At 48.0% G+C, this 12,292-nt stretch overlaps 1 protein-coding gene across 2 annotated transcripts in view; it reads right to left on the reverse strand.

Annotated features, from left to right (window-relative positions):
* Positions 1-9,686, reverse strand: part of RIN2 (Ras and Rab interactor 2) — a 262,198-nt gene extending 252,512 nt beyond the window's left edge. The window contains exon 1 of one of the 2 annotated variants that reach the window (XM_017883330.1): positions 9,356-9,686. The gene's annotated coding sequence lies outside the window, so the exon portion shown is untranslated. Of the gene's footprint in view, positions 1-8,967; positions 9,221-9,355 lie in introns of those variants that run through there. The other variant, XM_017883322.1, reaches the window with a different exon arrangement.
* Between the last annotated feature and the right edge of the window lie 2,606 nt (positions 9,687-12,292).

A 12,292-nucleotide genomic window follows, 5' to 3' on the forward strand; every position in this document is an offset into this window, starting at 1 on the left:
TTTTTTTTTTTTTTTTTTTTTTTCTGAGATGGAGTCTCATGCTTTTGCCCAGGCTGGAGGGCAGTGGCGTGATCTCAGTTCATTGCAACCTCTGCCTCCTGGGTTCAAGCAATTATCCTGCCTCAGCCTCCCAAGTAGCAGGGATTACAGGTGTCTGCCATGACGCCGAGCTAATTTTGCATTTTAGTAGAGATAGGGTTTCACCATATTGGCCAGGGTGGTTTCGAACTCATGACCTCAAGTGATTTGTCTGCCTCAGCCTCCCAAAGTGCTGGGATTACAGGTGTGACCCACCACACCCAGCTTATTTCTCACTCTTTGCACTTACCGCTCCTGCCTGGAACCCATGTGTTATTAGTTAACACTGGTGATTCCATCCACCATAGCTTAGACATCCCTTCCATTGTGAATCCTTTTCTGATGCCCAGGAAAGGATGAAGTACCCCTTCTGTATGCAACCACATTGTCCTTGAATAGAAAGCGGCCTGGGAACCAACCTTGAATCTGCCCTTTCCTAGCCCCGTTCTTTGAAATTACTCTACCTCTGATCCCAAGGTCCCATGGAAGCACAGTTTAAAACAGGGAGATTGCCTGAACCAACACTAAAGTGTAGTAGGTTATTTGTATTATTTAGATCATATATGTAGTCTAAGGTCATCCTGTAAATGGTTTAGGGAAAGACATTAGCTACAAATATTAGGGAAAACTGGGGTATGAGATGTGCCCAGAGAAAGTGTTTGTCATAGGGAACACACACCATCTGTTAAGGCAGGAATCCCGGAATACAGAGAGCATGGGTGGGTTCCCCATGACAGATGGCCAGGAGCGGGCTTCCACCATGGGGGAGGGACAGGGAGCTGTCTGACTGTCACTTCATATGTCAGACCTCACCCGACGGAGGGGATAAGAAGCTTTGAAGAAGCCACCCTAATAAAGCACCTTCGTCAACCTAGGAGGACCATTCTCCCCATCTGTGCCTAGTCCGCCCCACTGGCTGTCCCTCCTTCCCTCCCTCCCTCTGTAGGCTCCTTTGCTCAAAAGCCATGAAACCTTCCAAAGGGTCTTGCCATCCATGAGGATGAAGTCTCCTTCCTTCAGCAACATTAGTCTAGCAGAGAGCCAGAGGAATCTCCTAAACCCACTCCATCCCACCCCCAAGGTCCCTGTGCTTACTTCATAAAAGGAAGAGGGATAAATACCTTTTCTTTTTTTTGTTTTTGAGACGGAGTCTCGCTCTGTTGCCCAGGCTGGAGTGCAGTGGCCGGATCTCAGCTCACTGCAAGCTCCACCTCCCGGGTTTACGCCATTCTCCTGCCTCAGCCTCCCGAGTAGCTGGGACTATAGGCGCCCGCCACCTCACCCGGCTAGTTTTTTGTATTTTTTAGTAGAGACGGGGTTTCACCGTGTTCGCCAGGATGGTCTTGATCTCCTGACCTCATGATCCGCCCGTCTCGGCCTCCCAAAGTGCTGGGATTACAGGCTTGAGCCACCGCGCCCGGCCGATAAATACCTTTTCTAAAAAGACAAGAGCCTCTGACTTTGTGGGATCCCTAAATTGTCAAGGAGAAAAACCATTGCAAAGGACAGCAACAAAGCACTTGAATTAGGGGTTTTCCAATTCAAACTCAACACAAATATGTCTGTCTCTCGAGTCAAGCACTGACCACACTGTCCTGCCCTTCCCAGTCTAAGTATCCCCTGCTAGGCTGCGAGGTCCCTTAGGCCTGGAATCTTAAAGGAGCGCCTGCACACATGAGTGCAAATGAATCTTTGGACCAGCCAGGATCCCACACCTCCCAGCAGAGCTGAAACCAGAAGCTGGTCTTGTCCAATCTGGGTTTGTGCCTTCCTCACCAGCCACCCCAGGGATCAGTGTGCACATGTGGCCTGAACACATACAATCAATGCCCACTGGCTCTAATTCAGTGTCATGGTTTCCCGGAAAAAGAGGATTGTAAACTTTCTTTCTGGTCTTCGCAAATTAGGCTTAATATAATTCCAAACAAATACCCTGGAATACCATTTCACTGGAAGAATTAATGAGTGAATTTGCCAAAAAAATTTGGGGGTGGGGGAGAAGATAAAAGGATAGAAAGTGGCCAGGCACGGTGGCTCGCGCCTGTAATCCCAGCACTTTGGGAGGCTGAGGCAGGCGGATCACTTTAGGTCAGGAGTTCGAGACTAGCCTGGCCAACATGGTGAAACCCCGTCTCTACTAAAAATACAATCTGGTAGGCAGAGGTTGCAATGAGCTGAGATCATGCCACTGCACTTCTGCCTGGGCAACAGAGCAAGACTCTGTCAAAAAAAAAAAAAAAAAAGAAAAGAAAAAAAGAAAAACAGAAAAGAAAGGGCAGAGAGTGAAGTGGGACTTGCCCTTCCTAGTATACTTTGTATGTATTATGGAGCTGGGGAAAGGCAGGTTTATTCACCATATGATGCTAGACCTGGGGGAAAACTATGGGGAGAAAAGAATAAACTTCTGTTCCTACTTTATAAACTGCTTACCAAATGATCCCAAATGAATTTAAATAGTAATCTAAAAAACTGAAAGCAGAAACATTGGAGGAAAATATAAAAGGCTAGGTAATTGACTGAGGAAGTGGAAAGGTTTTCTATGCAGAGGCGCCATTAAGGAAATTTTAAGAAAAATCACAAACATTTGATGGAGCAAAAGGTTAAAGATTTTGTATAACAAAATGTATATCACTGAAGCAATAAACATTCAGCACTTAAACAAGTAAAGTCTGGACAGCAAGACAATGAGCGTTTAGGTTCCACGTCCCTTATCCGGACACGGGTGTGCTGAAGTCAGACACACCGGGACTGCTAGGTCCTGCACAGACAAGGTGGCTGGTCTCAGCACTCAACTCCTGGTGTGGGATCCTGGCTGACTTTCCGAGACTCAAAGGTTTCCATGCAATCTGACTAGTGCAGCTGCCCTCAGTTACCACACAGGACAGACATCTACCTCCATTCATGTTTTAAAAGTATTCTTATAATCAAGCCATAGTTAAAATGCAATGGGGGAGTTCAGTATTTGGGAAAAATCTGTAACAATTTCTTAACAACTAAAGTTCATCTAGCTAACTATTTAAACTAGCTATTTTTTAAATTTTGAATTCCTGATCTACCAAATAAAATCAGATACATAAAAAACAAAAAATCTCTTTATCCAACTTATTGGATTAAATTACTTAAAAAAAAGACTTCACTCATTAAAAATACAAATGTTTCCAAATTTGCTTTTCAAAATGACTCAGATTTTGAGAATTTTCAGCAAGTGGGGAGTTATGTATTAATACTCCATGTACTATCACTTGGCCAGATGGCATCATCAAATAAAAATGAGATATACACTCATAGTAGGAGTTAGAACACCTCCCAGATTCATTTCTCATTTGGGTACTATAAAACCCAGCAATGTCTTTTAAATCACTCTTAGGATGATTTTTAAAACAAACCAGCATACCTTTATAGCCCTTCCTACATCAAACTGAATCAGGGGCTCTCAAGCATGGACCATCAATTTTTGGGGTAATTCAAAGTTAGTAATGGAGGTTCTTACAACCAAAGATTTTTGACCAGAATAAGATATCTCACACAGGCTGGAATGCCTACAGCCTTAAAAAAAAAATCCAATTTTATTTTCTTAGACTCTTTTACAAAATGGGTGTGCTTAAACTTTCACCTAACCATTAGTGAGTTTAAAACCATTTCTGCTACAGAAAACAGTGTCATTTAATCATTCATTCATTCACTCATTCATTATGTGATTATGCTATTGAGTGATTTTGCTAGTGGCTGTGTTAACTTGTGTGGTTCTAGTCACACTTTCAGCTGACATTCCACACTTCTCTGTGCTGATATACATATATATCTTTTTTATTTTTATTTTTTATTTTTTGAGACAGAGTCTCTGTTGCCCAGGCTGGAGTGCAATGGAGTGATCTTGGCTCACTGCAACCTCTGCCTCCTGGGTTCAGGGGATTCTCCTGCTTTAGCCTCTGAAGTAGCGAGGACTACAGGGGCCTGCCACCAGGTCCAGCTAATTTTTTTGGTATTTTTAGTAGAGGCGGGGTTTCACCATGTTGGTCAGGCTGGCCCTGAACTCCTAACCTCAAGTGACCTGCCATATCAGTCTCCCATAATGCTAGGATTACAGACATAAGCCACTGCACCTGACCAGGACTTTAAAACTCAACAGGTTAAAAATCACACTTAGGCCTGTGCACAGTGGCTCATGTCTGTAATCGCTGCATTTTGGGAGGCCGAGGTGGGTGGATCACCTGAGGTCAGGAGTTTGAGACCAGCCTGGCCAACATGATGAAACCCCGTCTCTACTAAAAATACAAAAAATTAGCCAGGTGTGGTGGCAAGCACCCGTAATCCCAGCTACTCAGGAGGCTAAGGCAGGAGACTCGCTTGAACCCGGGAGGCGGAGGTTACAGTGAGCCGAGATCACACCACTGCATTCCAGCCTGGGCAATAAGAGCGAAACTCTGTCTCAAAATAAATAAATAAATAAATCACACTCAGTATTTCCTCCCTACCTTCTCCCTTGTTCACACAGCACGATGACATGTGCATGCTCACACACACACTTGAACTCCATGGCTTGCCTAATGACTCATCAGCCTTCTAGTCTCTTCTTCAACTCCCCTTGTCACTCCCCATCCCGCCCCATCTGATAGGTCCATTTTTCTCAAAACACTCCTTCCCTTGACTTCTGTGACACCACCCTATTTAATACATATCTCCAAATGAGACTTTTTACTTTTTGTGCTTTGGAAAAATCTACGAAACAAATCTTGAGATATATTTGCTCAGCATTGGAGACCTAGAAATGTCTGCAGATGAATGTTAAATTTGCACAACCATGCCTCTTTGATCACTTTCCAAAGGCTCCTCCATTAGCCCACAATACTCCTTTGACTCCCTGAAATTCTAACTCCAACTTCCCCACTTCATCTCCTTAATTGCAATAACGCCTCAATAGCTGAGGTTATTGGTCTGTGGAAGGTGCTCTAACAGTAGATTGAAGGCAAACTCTAATTTAAAAATACCTCATTTCAAACGATGGGTGTTTGCGAACGGCGGCTGCAGCTCTTATGAGGAGGGATTGCTACTAGCAGGCCTCTGTTCCGGGTCTGAGACACCCAGAGAGTGACGGTTGCTACCTTTTCATAAGTAAATGTCCACACGCACTTAGACACCCTAGAGAATTCACTTGGCCAGCACCCAGGGAGACAGGAAGTGAGAGAACTGAAAATTCACTGAGCAGGAGTACTTTCTCACTCAATGGATGTAACTAGCCAAGATGAAATAGTGATCTCAGGACAAGAACCCTGAAGTTAGCACCCCATCTACAGAGCTGTGTTTGAGGACATTCTCAGAGTTGGGAAGGCTGGTTGAGATCTGAAGGCTTCTGGGCAGCAAAAAAGCAGTGCTCTCCAGGGGCTGGGGTTCCCTCAGATCATGTCTGATCAAACCCGAAGAACCTACTCATATTAATCGGATGCATGGAAGCTAGTTGAGTTAATTGGATACACAGATCAACAATCCACTCTAAATTTACAAGGGTGGATTATTATGCTTTTCTAGTGTCCAGAATACACATTTCTGCTATCCAAAATACCACATATTACTTGGAGTCAACATTCCTTGGAAGCTGACCCAGACATTAGAAGATTCTGGGAGAACTGAACAATTCCCAAGGTGAATTCCTTGGAACAATGGATCCAGAAGATGCTTCATGAGAAAGAGTGTTCTGTGGCCAAATAAAGTTGGCAAGCATCCCATACTATGGTGTCATTCTAGAGAGTCCCAATATATGGTATAATAATAAAGACTCCTTAAAGTCCTGCCATAAAAATCAGATTAACATTAGCATTTCCCTAACATATTTTATCACTGTAACTCATTAGTGATTGTTTAGCAAAACTGCATCCTAAAACACAACTCGGTGAATCCTGCTCTGTATACACACTGCATGGAGTGTGCCTCTGGGCAGGTTCGCTTTTAGCAAGTCCACTGTGCTGTGGCAGAATGACAGACTACTTTTAGGCCTCCATTTCCTCACCTACAAAATGCAATGAATACTACTGTGGTGGGAACGGCTGAGATACTATCTGTAAAGCCATTTTATAATGTGCTACGAAAATGTTATCTGCTTTCTTCAGAGGCATTTCAGTCCTGAGGGTGTACTTCTTGCTGTGCAACTCCTCAAAATGCCTTGACAAAGGGATACTTTTGCTCATTAATTCATTCATTCAACACCCCCTCCTTTACTGGTAGGTCTTAAGGGCTATGGCCTGGTTTTGAACCCTGGGAGGCTTACAGACAGTGGGCAAGTGAGGTCCACTGCATTGCTTTAAGTGATACACACACACACACACACACACAAAGAATTCTGGTGGTGGTGAGGGGGTGTCTTACCAGGGAAAGCAGGACGGGGTCAGGAAAATCTTGCTGAAACTATTAGGATTCTTGAAGGATCATTAGGAAGGTTGGATGTACAAGGGGAGTTGGGCACAAGGTCAAAACACTGTAACACGGAGAGTATGTGAAGAATGGGCCTCCTATTAATGGGTCACATGAGCATGGACCTCCCAGGGTAGCATACCCTGTGTTTCATCTGTGATACCTGATTCATCTGTGTCCTCCAAGCAGAGGAAGAGGATTTAGCTAAGCGAGGAGGTTCTTTCTGGAAAGTGGAAGTCCTGAAGTGGGTAGTGGCCCTTGACTTTGGATAAGGTATGTGGCAGGACACCTTGGGTGGGGATAAGAGTGCTGCTGTGAAGTTAACTTTAAATAAGCACGTGCCATAGCCATCCTGGGAGTCAAGCTCCCTCCCACCTGCCCTACACTAGAGGTCATGGACTGTTTCAGTTTCCTCCTCTGCTCTGATGAACTGTCTGAAGGAGAATGTTTCCAGACAAGAGAGGTCTTGATAGCAGATTGGTTTTCCCCATGTCTCCAGCCTCCAGCTATTGAAAGCCTCCAAACCCAAAAGCTCCTGTCAACAGCCTTCTTCCCAAGTTCCAAAAGCAAGGGCCCTTCGCTGTCCCAGGACCCTACCAATCCCTAGCTTGTGATGCTCTCTCCAGAGGTGCCAAAGCATGGGAGTGCACACTTTGGGTATTCCAGAGGCAATATTAGAACCTGAGGCAAAAAGGAAAATTAGTACCTCTATATCCACTTATGACAACATCCTCCCATATTTGAATTAGGTAAAAAGTTAATAAAAGCTCTGCAGTCAGTGAACATGACTACATCTGAAGCCAGAGTTGCTCAATCTGTTGCATGCCACTGTCAACTCTCAAACCACCAGGCAAGGGAACAGACAAATGGGGAGGGTGGGGAAGGGAAACTGGATATGATTGTTCCCATTGAACAATAAAGCAGTGGTTTTTGTTTTGTTTTGTTTTGTTTTTTTAGAGAGAGAGTTTCACTCTGTCACCCAGGCTGAGTGGAGTGGCACAATGTCGGCTCACTGCAACCTCTGCCTCCTGGGTTCAAATGATTCTCCTACCTCAGCCTCCCGAGTAGCTGGGACCACAGGCACGTGTCACCATACCCAGCTAATTTTTGTATATTTAGTAGAGATGGAGTGTCACCATGTTGGCCAGGCTGGTCTTGAACTACTGACCTCAAGTGATTTGCCCACCTCAGCCTCCCTAAGTGCTGGGATTACAGGCGTGAGCCACTGCACTCGGCCTGTGAAGCAGGGTTCTAATAACACCCACCTTTATTTAAAATGTTGATTTTTGCTTATCATGAATTTTTTACATTCAATTTGGTTTTGTTAAAAAGATCGTATTAAAATACTATTTATCTTAATGATGGAGTGCTGCCCTGTGTGTTTCTTTTTTCCCAGTAAACCCTTTGCACTCCTAGCAAGTGTTTCTTTTTGCTTCGGTATTTACAGTCCTTTTGGTCGAAGAGTATTCTGATGTTTCCTTACTGATGACACCGTGTTCCTAAGAAACCCCAATGTGCCCAAAACCGCGCAAGGAAGGGCGGCTACGCTGCGGAATTAGGAAAACCCCAGGGATTTGAGAGCTGTGAGAAGAGAGGCGCCTCTCAGGGCCCGGGGGACCGATCTTGCCCTGTATTTCTTGGCAACATATCACAGGCTTTAAAGCTGAACTTCTGCAAATCCTGCTGTCCCCGCTCCGTCGAGGGGCGCGCCACCGCCGGTGGGTGGACGCGGAACCGGTGGGAGCCCAGGCCAAGGGTGGAGGCCAAGCCCAGAAGGGGGCGGGGAGGCCTCAAAGTGGGAAAGTGGCCCCGTCCCTTCCCGGCAGGAATCCGGGGCTCCTCCTCCGTCCGCTGTGCAGCCATCAATCACCGCAACAGCCCAAGTGCCCCCTGCCCGGACACAACACAACAACCCTCCTGCTTTTCCACCCGGGGGAGGAAATCTCCGGTCGGAGCATCTGCCCTGCACACTGGCTGGACGCACCAGTGGGGTCCGCGCTGGAGATCAAAGCTGTGAGACACCGGGTCTGGCCCGCGCGCTCAGGCGCAGGGAGCACTTGATACCCCACAGGCAGCCCTGCAGGTAGAACTCCACAAAGGTCCCTACCAAACTCCGTCCCTTGCACACGCACGCACACCCGCACCTCCCTCGAGCCATAGTGCCCTCCAGCTGCCCCTCACCCCAGCCCCGCACAGGTCAGCTGAGGACACCCGGTGACCCTGCCGGGACCAGCGGCCACCTCACGCTCCGGAATGTCACCCTGCCCCTTGTCCCCACTCCCTGATCCCCCTCCCCGCTTCCGCCCCCACGATCCCCGAGGACGCGCTCTGGCTGTCTTCCCCAAGTCCCCTCCGGATTGGGGAGAGAGTGTGCGCGGCAGCACCCGCGTCTGGAACCCCAGAGAGCCCCGCCCGTGCCCGGAGCCTCTCCGGGCTCTGGGTGCGGGCACAGGGGGTGGGGTCTCCGCTGCCACCGCCCCTTACCTCGCGCGGGCCCTCCCCGCAGGTCCCGGAGGCGGGGGCGACCGGTGGCCCGAAAGATGAGCGCGGGGCTGGGTTTCACCGCCCGGGAGGAGCAAGAGGAGGAGGAGGAAGAGGAGGAAGGGGGAGAAAGGAGGGGAGGAGAGGGAAGAGGAGAGGAAAGAGGAGGAGGGGAGGGAAGGGCTTTGTGTTTGCCTCGGGCCGTCCCTCGGCAGTAGGGAGCCATCCCCCTCCCCCAGCCACCTTCCAGAGCTCGCAGAGGGGATGGGGCGGGGATGATAGGATCGGAGGCAGCGACCAAGGCGCCTGCGCGACCCCAGGTCCGGCCCATCCCTCCACTCCCTCGTACCGCAAGCCCCCGCCCCTCCTGACAACCACCCGCTACGCTTACCCGGTTACAAGGAACCCAGGCTGCAACCAGGAAAAACTGCCATCAAAAAGTTTATCTAAGCAGGAGCAAACTTGGCTGGACCGGCCCCTGACCCGCCTTGACGCCGCCGCCCTCGTCTTCTGCGCTCCCCGGCCAGGCGAGGACCAGAGTTTTGTTGTCGGAGATTCTTGCCTTTCTTGTTTTAGCACAAACGCGCACGCACCCCTTTCCCATAACGAGCCCCTCCGCCCAACTACAGATCCCGGGATCTGTCGCTGTGGCTGGAAGGGCCCCACTCCAGAAGCCTGAGCTGGCTGCGGCTCTTGGTCCCGGGGCAGGTTCTCCAGGGTTGGACACGCTCTGGACGCCTGGGCGGATTGTTTTGCTTCGGCCTAGCTGGCCGGGGGCCCGCCCACCCCGCCTGGAACGCGGTTTGGCTCGGTGCTGGGAGCCCTCTGTAACCCCACAGAAGGCCTCGCAGGCAGGCGGGGAGGCGAGAGCCGCGGGGTCGGTTCCCCGCCAGGATCCAGCCTTTTCGGAATCAGGCGCGTCCCTGGTGATTCGCCGGGTTTTCCCACTTCCCACGAGGACCTCACCTTTGGGAATTAATTGCAGACAGTGTTAGAGTTACAAAGTAGTCGGTGTCACAGAGGGAACCTCAAGGAGACAAAGGGACACCTCAAAGGTGTCAGAGAGACCGTTGTTACGGGCAGAAACAGAACGGCGAAGCGGAAAGAAAGCAAACCTTATTTCTGTTCTTGTTCCACTTCAGACAGTAGCAGGGGAGACTTGGATTCATTGGTGTTGGTTTTCGTGATTCCTGCCTTCTAAAATCCCAAGACTTATTTATCATTTATCATCAGCTCAGATCCCGGGAAAACAGCCCTCTGCACTTCTGTTTCTGCTCCAAGACACCCATTAAATAAATAATTGAACGCCTGCTGGTGCCAGGCGAAGTTCTAATGCTTGGGATGTGTCCTTAACAAAGCGAAAGTCTCCCTCACCTGGGGAAGCTAAAGTCCTGCGGGCAAGAGGTGAGAGAGGGAGGGTAAACCATGGCCATCCCTAAGTCAATTATTTGGGGTGTTGGAAGAGGTCGGTGACAGGCAAAACAAGAAAAAGGATATGGGGGCCCAGAGTGCTTGTGTCTGGAGCAGGTCACAGAATTAAACAGGTCACCGGTGTGGTCAGGGTCGTCCTCGGGGAAGGTGGGATTTGAGCCTTAAGGGTTTGAGCAGAGGATGACCTGATCTGTTATTGCTGAGAACTCAGTCTGATGCTGTTTGGAGAGCCCATTGTCCAGGTAGAGGTGGAAATAAGCCAGGAGGCGATTGAAATAGTTCAGGCTAGAGATGGTGGCTGGTAGCAGGCTCAGAGCAGGGGTGGTGGAGAGAGGTAGTAGGATTCTTATTTATTTTGAAGGTTGAGCTGACAGCAATTCCTAAGAGGTTGGATACATGGGCAAAAGGGAAAGGTGGACAGAAAGGTAGACCTGGCCCCATCTTCCTTTCTCTTCTCTTCCTTTTTCAGCCGCAGAATAACCCAGTTTTATAGACAAAGGGTGCCAGGCAAATGCTGAAGACACCTGACCTCTGCTCCTTTCTTCCTGTCAAGTTTTCCTTTCTCCCCTTCCACCCACTCTCTTGAAAACATCCTTCCTCTGCCCACATTGCACCATAGATGGTCCCAGAGGTTCAGTCTCTTCCAGAACTTGGGGCCATTTTGCTCTGCCCTTCCCCAGAAAAACACCTTTTACTGTAGAAATGAATTTGGGGGTTATTTATTCAAAACTATTTATTGAGTACCTACTATGTGCCAAGCACTGTCATAGGCACTGGAGCTACAGCAGTGAACTAAACAGAAAAATCCCCATGTTCTCTGCGAACTCACAATCTAATGTGGAGGGAGAGGCAATAAACCAGACAAACAAGGTGAATGTGTAGTACTCAAGCCGTAGAGAAAAGCTAAACCAGGAAAAGGAAGAGAGAGTGCTGGGGAGGCTGCACTTTAAAACAGCCACTCATCAAAGAAAACCGTCAGGACACATGGACTTATCTCATTTTTGACAGACTTGACCTCCCATCCCGGGGTCCCAAGAGACTTGAGTGGCTGCTTCAGTCAGCTGCAGAGAGCACAAGTGCTCGTGGGGCACTTTTGCAAGCTTGGGGACCAGCTAGCCAAGAAAATGTCATTTCTAATGAAGTTATTTGCCCTTTAAAGTAAACCAAGCTGTGTTGGTTCTGGAAGCATTGCCCAGAGCTGGCAACTCAGCAATTTGTTTCTCTCCTCTGTTGAGCAGGGCAGGTAGAGGTGAGTGTCATGTGTAAATGATTTGAAAAGTGCAATTTTTTACTGTGGGGTCTGAGCTATAAAATAATCATCATAATCATGATGGCAATTCTTGTTTATTAGTGGCTGCTGATACTGGGTAACATCACCCTGCTCAAGCCCCATAGCATAGCCATCCCAGAAGATAGTAGAGAATATCAGTAGATACTTAACTATTTCCATGTATTAGAAATTACCTAAACAGTGTTTATATAACTCTGCATCTCCCTCTCCAAAGATTTGGTTCTCAAAAGAGAGGAGGTTCTAAAAAGGAAGGGACATTGAAAAGGATACATTCTTTCTACTTTTTAACTTACATCTTTGTTTCAGAATCTAAAAGAGTCAGCGATTATCCCTGGAGTGTGGGATTATTGGGGCCTTAACATTTTTTTTTTCTTTTTTCTTTTGGAGACAGTCTTTCTCAGTCACCCAGGCTGGAGTGCAGTGGTACAATTTTGGCTCATTGCAACGTCCACCACCCAGGCTTAAGCGATCCTCTTACCTCAGCCTCCCAAGTAGCTGGGACTACAGGTAAGCACCAACATGCCTGGCTAATTTTTGTATTTTTCATAGAGACAGGGTTTTATCATACTGCCCAGGCTGGTCTCAAAATCCTGGACTCGAGTAATC

This window comes from Rhinopithecus bieti, unplaced genomic scaffold (assembly GCF_001698545.2).
Source record: "Rhinopithecus bieti isolate Rb0 unplaced genomic scaffold, ASM169854v2 scaffold_641, whole genome shotgun sequence".
In the NCBI taxonomy this organism is placed as follows: Eukaryota; Metazoa; Chordata; class Mammalia; order Primates; family Cercopithecidae; genus Rhinopithecus; species Rhinopithecus bieti.